This window comes from Galeopterus variegatus, unplaced genomic scaffold, assembly GCF_000696425.1.
Source record: "Galeopterus variegatus unplaced genomic scaffold, G_variegatus-3.0.2 Scaffold2646, whole genome shotgun sequence".
Lineage (NCBI taxonomy): Eukaryota > Metazoa > Chordata > Mammalia > Dermoptera > Cynocephalidae > Galeopterus > Galeopterus variegatus.
In genome coordinates this window covers 272,225-279,863 of record NW_007728757.1, presented here as the reverse complement: position 1 = coordinate 279,863, position 7,639 = coordinate 272,225, and the positions used below count along the sequence as shown (strand labels likewise).

The following is a 7,639-nucleotide window of genomic DNA, read 5'->3' as shown; positions in this document are numbered from 1 at the left end:
ATGTTTGCCAGGAAACACGTGCAAGAATGTTCACAGCAACATTATTCGTATAATAACCCCAAACTCGGAGCAACTCAAATGCCCATCAGCAGCAGAATGGATGCAAAAATTGTATGTGTATTGATATGATGGAATGGTGTTCACACATGAGAACGAATGAGCAATAGCCACACACAACAGCACGGGCGGATCTCACAAACATAGTGTTGGGGGTAGGAAATCAGACTCAAAAGAGGACATTCTGTATGATTCCATTTATATGACATTCAAAACCAGGCAAAACCAATCTGTGGTGTTAGAAGTCATGAAAAGGGTTTTCAGGAGGAAGGAATAGGACTAGATGGGGCACCATGGGAAGCCACTGGGATGCTGGAAAGTTCTGTTTCTTGATCTTGGTGCTAGTTAAACAGGTGTGAAAATGTATCAAGCTGTATGCTTAAAGTTTGTGCACTTTTCTGTATGTTCATCGCATACCATTACAAGTATACCGGAGGGGCAAAAAAGCAAGAAAATGAAACAAATCCAGTTAGATGCTTTTCCCAGCTGAGCTATGAGAATAGGAACCCACTCTAAGCCTAACTAGTAAGCCAGAGGCGGTAAGGAAATGAAACTTACCTTTAGGACGTTCATTTGTTCATTAATGCCCACATTCATGTTGCATTATTTCCTCCAGTCTTGCTGATGTGCTTGTCTCTCTTTCATACAGACATCTATTTGTATATTCTGTTTCCAAATCATGAGTTGATCTGCAAAGCACGACCCAGCCCTTTTCCTCTGTTCACGTGCATTTTTCAGACACACTCCCACCTTCCTGGATTCCCGTTTGTGATCTGTCCTGGATATTGGCCCTGAGATATCATTTGACCCCTACATTAGTCAGGGTTCTCCAGAGAAAAAGAACCAAAAGGAGATATATGTGTGTGTGTGTGTGTGTGAGATACACAGTATGTATATCATATATATGCAAATGGATTTATTATAAGGAATGGATTCGTGTGATTTGGAGATCAGCAAGTCCTGAGATCTACAGGGGAGTCAGCTGCAGGAAACCCAGGAGAGCCACCAGTGCGTAGATCCAGGCTGGAGGCCCACAGGCTCAAGACTCAGAAAAAGGTGACTAAAATTCAACAGTTCAAGTCTGAAAGCAGGAAAAAGCCAATGTCCCAGCTTGAAGGCAGTCAGGTGGGAGGAATCCTCTTACTCTCGGGATGTCAGCCGTTTGTTTTCTATTCAGGCCCTCTGCTGATGGGACAAGACCCACCCACATTGGGAGGATCATCCGCTTCACTCAGTCTACCAATTCAAACGTTACTGTCATCTAGAAACACCCTCACAGACACACCCAGAATCACGTTTAACCAAATGTCTGGGAACCCCATAGCCCAGTCAAGTTGGCATGTAAAACAACCCTCCCAACCCTGAAGCATGAAAAACCTTCTGTCCCTAAAGGCACAGCTCTCTAACGGAGGAGCATACCAGGGGGCCATCCCTTCAAGTGGACAGGCTGCCACCACCACACACACACACGGGCCGCTTTTTACATATGGTTTAGATTAGCAATGGGTGGAAAGAAGGTTTCAGCTGCCTNAGCCGTTTGTTTTCTATTCAGGCCCTCTGCTGATGGGACAAGACCCACCCACATTGGGAGGACCATCCGCTTCACTCAGTCTACCAATTCAAACGTTACTGTCATCTAGAAACACCCTCACAGACACACCCAGAATCATGTTTAACCAAATGTCTGGGAACCCCATGGCCCAGTCAAGTTGGCATGTAAAACAACCCTCCCAACCCTGAAGCATGAAAAGCCTTCTGTCCCTAAAGGCACAGCTCTCTAATGGAGGAGCGTACCAGGGGGCCATCCCTTCAAGTGGACAGGCTGCCACCACCACACACACACACACGGGCCGCTTTTTACATATGGTTTAGATTAGCAATGGGTGGAAAGAAGGTTTCAGCTGCCCGCCATGCTTCCTGGATGGCCATGTTTTCTGTCTTAAAAAGTAAAAAATTATTTTGTTTATTGCAAAATATATGTAAAAGAAGAGCTGAAACATATATCTGCAGTTTAAAGGGTAATGATAAAAACGAATACCCAAATACCCACCTCTGAGCTAAACAGGGAAACGGCCAGTGTCTCCGAAGGCCATCGGTGCCCCTCCCCATGGCATCCCACTCCACTCTGGCCTGGAGGAAGCCACTCTCCTAAATTGTTGTGCTCATCACGTTTTTGCTTTTTACAGTAATCAAAGTGAACGTCTCTAAAACAATATATTATTTGGTTTTGCCTGTTTTGAGTGTTTATGAATTGGATCATCCTCTACATATTATTCTGCGACATGCTTTTCCCCTCTCCATCAAGTGTCTGGGCTCTGTCGTGTTGCCATGTGCAGCCGTAGTTAATTCATTTGCCATCGTGTAATATTGCATTGTACGGGTCTACACCACGTGTTCATCCACCCTCCCCCTGGCGCACATCTGCATGGCTTCCAGTCCTCTGTTGTGGTGAGTGAAGCTTGTCAGAGTGCTCCTGTCCACGTCTCCGGGTGCACAGAAGCGAGGCTCTCTCTAGGGTGTACATCGGGGGAGCAGGTGCCCAGCTGTAGAATATGTGCCTCTTCACTTTTCTAGGTAACGCCAAGGAACTTTCCAGAGTAATTGTATCAATCTATATTCCTGCCCGAGGTTATGAGGGCTTCTCATGGTGCTGCCCCATCTACACTTGCCATCCTCTTGGGCTCAGCAAATCCCCTTCCCTAGGTCCCGTCCACCCCTCCCCCCATTCTGCAGCCAGCACTTCAGAAAGGGTGGGACTGTGATACCCACTACACACTTTGTGAATACACAGGACAACGCATTTCTTGGATGAGATCCAGTAAATGGAAGTGTGTAGAATTCCTGCCGCCATGGGGGAGCACATGTGTCTCCGTTTGACAGCTTTGCAGCTGTTGCAGTTTCTGCTTCAAGAGAAAGGAGGGAAAAAGCTCAACAAAGTGGGTCGTGCCCAGGCTGGACTTCCGGGCTCACATCTTTATGCCACTGTCAGGACGTTTGTCCCTGAAATTGATAAGCCGTGTTCTGCTGTTTCTCCAAAAGTAATGTGTCCTCAGACTGGATCGATGTGTAATTTGTTACCCCCACCTGTGGTCTAGTCCCCGAGCATGAAATTGCAACCCCCAGCAGATCTGCCTGGCTATAGAGAGGATGCTCATAAATGATAATCTTTTGTGCTGCCTCTTTCCAATTACAGGTTAGCCTGGTGAGGAAGATAAAGACATTTGCAACCAAGATGGTAATCACGAGTGGAAATGATGAAGACAGAGGAGGCCAAGAAAAAGAAAGTAAAGAAGAGAGCATCTTGGCAATGCTGGGGATTATCGGGACCATTCTGAACCTAATCGTCATCATATTTGTCTACATATACACCACTCTGTGAATGGCCCGGAAGACGGCAGTCCTGTGCATCAAGAGCTCAGTGACTGGACCCTGCGAGAACAAGCAGGCTGGACCTACACACACCGCTCAATCAAATGCACCTTCAAACTTTATAAAAGGCCACAAAAATCAACCAATCCTGCTGCAAGGAGCAGTCGCTAAAGCACAATGAATCCAACAGAACTCATTCACACCACAAGGAACTCAACGTCCTTGGCGGGGGACCTGAAAGAACGCTTGGAAGAGCAGCCTTGGACGCCATCGGTGAGCGGATGGGTGCAGGAATTCTTTATCCCAGATCGCTGACGGATGTCACATATTTGAAAAGATGAATGGGTTGGACATGGCCCGGCCGTGTGTCTCCCAAGACAAGTGTTTCGTCTCAACTCAGTGAGCTGTTTAGTTCGAAAAACCACAGGGGCAGGTCTTTGACAGGCATCCCATTCATCAAAAGTGTCTAACTATTTGATACCAGGGAGATAACTTATTTTTCTTTTTTCATTGGCTTGACGTGTGTATCTGTTCATATCAAGGTTTATAAATATATATTTTTAATAAATGTGCTCTATTTTTTAGCATGAACCAAATATTTGGAGAGGCTCTCCTGGATCCACAGAGCTTTCCTTGTTTTATCTGCTTTGTCCCCTGACTGCAGATGCTCCTGTGTGTGGCCATTCCAATCCTTGTCTCATCTTGAATCTTTTACCTTTGTGTGCGCTCTCTCCCTGTCCCTCTCTCTCTCGCTCTCTTTCTGGTCTGGAAAATATTTTTCCATAATACCAGCCACGGTCTTAGTTGGTGCATGTTTTAAGATTGTCTGTTGAGTGGCTTTTTGTTGTTACGTTGGAGATATAAAACGATCGTGGGCATGCAGACCCTGGATGCACCTTACCTTTACTGAGAATTATGCATGAACAAGGGCTGAGTGACAGATCAGCTTTAAAAAAAAAAAAAAAAAAAAAGACTACCGTTGAGGAAGAAGAGCGTGGCTGTATTATTTACAGATCTACCATTGGACAGAATATTCAGCTTCTTGCTGGTTGCATTATTACTTATTTCATTCTTGTGACCATTTGTTTATCAGATTTTGATTTTAATGGCCGTGTCCTATGAGAGATGGGAAGAACAAGGGGGAAACTTGCATTAGGTGCATAATTCTTAACTTAGCAAGATGCCTGGGATCCTCTTCAAATGTAGGTGGGTTGTGAATAACATGTAAACTCTGCACTGTGAGAGCTCATGGTGATTCAGGCTGTGAGGACACCCCGAGACAGGTGACTTTTTGATAGCACTAGAAGGGGATCTGATGATTGCCCTAAAGGATTGCTGTGCTTCTTAAAGCTCCTGGTTTACACCCACATGAAGCTACTTCCTCCCTGGCAGGGATGGTTGAATACATATGAATTTGCTCTGTTCTTCCAGCTCCCTGAAGCGAGCCCTTGCCTGGCAGCAGTGGCGTGGCCTTGAAGAGTGGGTCACTGTTACTTCCACCGGTGCCAGCCTTGGCTGTGGGCAGAAGCAGTAGCACTCTGCCTTCTGGTTGCTCAAGTGATATCAAGGTCTCTGCCTCCACATCTCCCCGTCCCCCATGCTATGGGGTCTGAAATTCCATTAGAAAGTCCTTTATTGGGCTCTACTAAGGGATCAGGCTCTTTTGTAAAGCTAATGTTCCTGAGCACCTGGCTCTGACATTGATTCATCAGATACCATCTCTTCCCTGCCAGAAGGAAGGAAGCTGAGGTGTATTTAGGGCATACTGTGTACCAGGCACTGTTCCAGACACTTGAAGAACCTTAAGTCCTTCCCCCACACTGTAGAAGAAAGGAGGGCTCAGAGATCAGGAAACATCCCCGAGATCACGTGACTAGTAGTGGAGCCAGGATGGAGATCCTGATCTGTCTGATTCCTTAGCCCAGTGAGGGCCTGGAGGCTGCTGGGGAAGAGAGGAAATGGGGAGGTGGAAAAGTCACAGGAAAAGCCACTTGGGAGGGACAGCTCTGCACACCTCCCTTGTAAAAAGGGACGACCCCTGGGAACTCCTTCCACACTGGCAGAATATTATATAAATAAGGACAAGGGACAAGAAGTAAAACGGATGTCAGCAAGAGGGAGCTATCTAACAGGTTCTGTGTGATTCTAGAAGGACTGTATGAAAATTCTGAACAGTGAACATAGTAAAAAATAAAGGTGCAATGGGAAAAAAAAAGATTGGTGTCTTTTTTATTTTCTCCAACATTATGGGATTTAAAAACCTTCAGTGTTATTCCTTTACCTATACATATTTTTTTAATTAAAAAACAAAAAACCTGAATGTAATTCTGTTAAACAGAAACTGTTTTGTTTGGACTATAGAAGCCCCTGTGAGTTTTCGAGTCTACTAATTTGAAATTTATTGAGGGGAAAAACTGCCTTTCCAATCCTCCAAACAGCTCCCTGGATGGTTCTTCTAGGTGGTTCTAATCCACAGCCTGGAAATAAAGCTGCCCTTGCAGTGGCTGCCAAGCAGAGCCAGGACTCCCCCACAGCTCCGAGGCCCTGTCTTATTTCTGTTCGAATTTAGCAGAAACTGTGAACACGCGTGTGCAGGGCAAACACACAGCTCCCCCAGAGCGGAAGCCATCGCGAGGGTGCGGAAGGGCGACTGCCAGCGGCCCTGGGCCTCCTCATCAACATGAGCCCAAGCCCAGCCTTGACCACCAAGAGCCGTGCCTGAATGACACCAGGGCTGCCTGCTTTACCCAGCACTTTCCACTCCTGTGGGACACACGAGATGCGTGTGCTTGTGCCCATTTTGCATGATGAGGGAAAAGGCTCAAAAGGTAAATTGACTCTCCTGAGTTCACACGAGGTCTGCATGGCCCGAGCTGGGGGCTTGAGCTCTGTTGGAGCCATCTGGCTAGTTCAGTCTCACCATCCTCAGGTTCCCATCAACCCTGCCACATCTTGATCACCGTGCAGCTGGGCTGGGGCATGAGGCCGAATCCACCCCGGGAAAGCAGCTCGGCCCGGGTCCTAGGAGTGGAAGGCCAGGCGTGTGCTGCTGGCAGTGTTGCCTGGTGGTTAGAAGCTGCACGGTGCTTACACTGTGGCCAGAAACTGCCTGGTCCTGAACCCATCTCTGCTTTTTACAGTCTGGGTGACCACGGGAGGCTTGCACCAACTCCGAGCCTCCGCTCTCCTTACCTATAAGTGGGAGATAATAATAGCACGACCTGCCTGGAAGAGTTCTGTGAGGATTAAGGCACAGACCACCCGACACTGTCAGCACAAGGCCTGACCCGTGGTAGGTGCCCAGTTAATGGGAAGCGTCTGTTGCTACGTGAAGGCAGTCAGGGACCTGTTGGGCACATACTGCAGGCATTTTTATAGCCATGATCTCATTTATTTGCCCCCAAATCACATCTGGTAGGTATTTCACCTCATTTAACTGATGCAGGAAGTACGACCAGGAAAAGTGAGTTGATTCAGCTGGAACTGTGAAGTCACGCAGTGGGGAGCCAGGCCTGGGTTTTAGGCCTCACTGGCTTCACCTTTACAACTCAGGAACAGTATTTAAGCCCCCAAATAAAGAGCCCCAAGGGGCCTGAGGTTCAGCAAAGTGGGGAGGATGCCTCAAGGACTTTCAAGTTCAATTTGAGGGACGCTGTGGATGCAGAGGAGGATCTTGGGGCTCCCACTGATTCTACAGGACGGGGTGCGGCAGGGCAGAGAGACTCTTTTCCTAAGACTTTTGTTTTAACCAGTAAGGCAACTAAGACCCTACAGAATCCAGTCCCAGAGTCATACAGAGGTCTGGAGGTCTCAGGTAACCTGGGAAAAGAAGGTTTAGAGTATTTTAAAAAGGAAGAAAGCCTCTGGTTATTTGAGGCTGGACTGCAAGGCCTTTTCCCATTGCCGGTATGTCTGTAATTTCAGAGCAAATGGCTTCTCAAGAATCCTGAGCTCTGGCCGCACCTTATCCTCAGGATGTGGCACCCTAGCCCCAAGTAGCACAGCCTTGGGGGTCCCCTCCTGGCCTCACCCCCTCAGATAAGAGATTCCTCCAGCTTGCACAGTGCCCCCACCTGCAGGGAGGCCAGAGAGGCCTTCCTACATCAGCTACAGAAGAGGGAAATGGAACAGCATCTAAGTCTTCCTCTTTTATTCCTGCTTGTCTTTCATAAATCACATATGCATAGTCAGAGTCGGACAAAAACATCATTTA

General features: G+C 47.3%; 1 long non-coding RNA gene across 1 annotated transcript; it reads left to right on the top strand.

The window, feature by feature from the left end:
- Positions 1 to 1,044: 1,044 nt before the first annotated feature.
- Positions 1,045 to 5,641, top strand: LOC103598504. Its single transcript, XR_551208.1, has 2 exons — positions 1,045 to 1,113; positions 3,251 to 5,641. It is a non-coding gene; the product is annotated as an uncharacterized LOC103598504 (long non-coding RNA).
- The last annotated feature ends 1,998 nt before the right edge of the window (positions 5,642 to 7,639 follow it).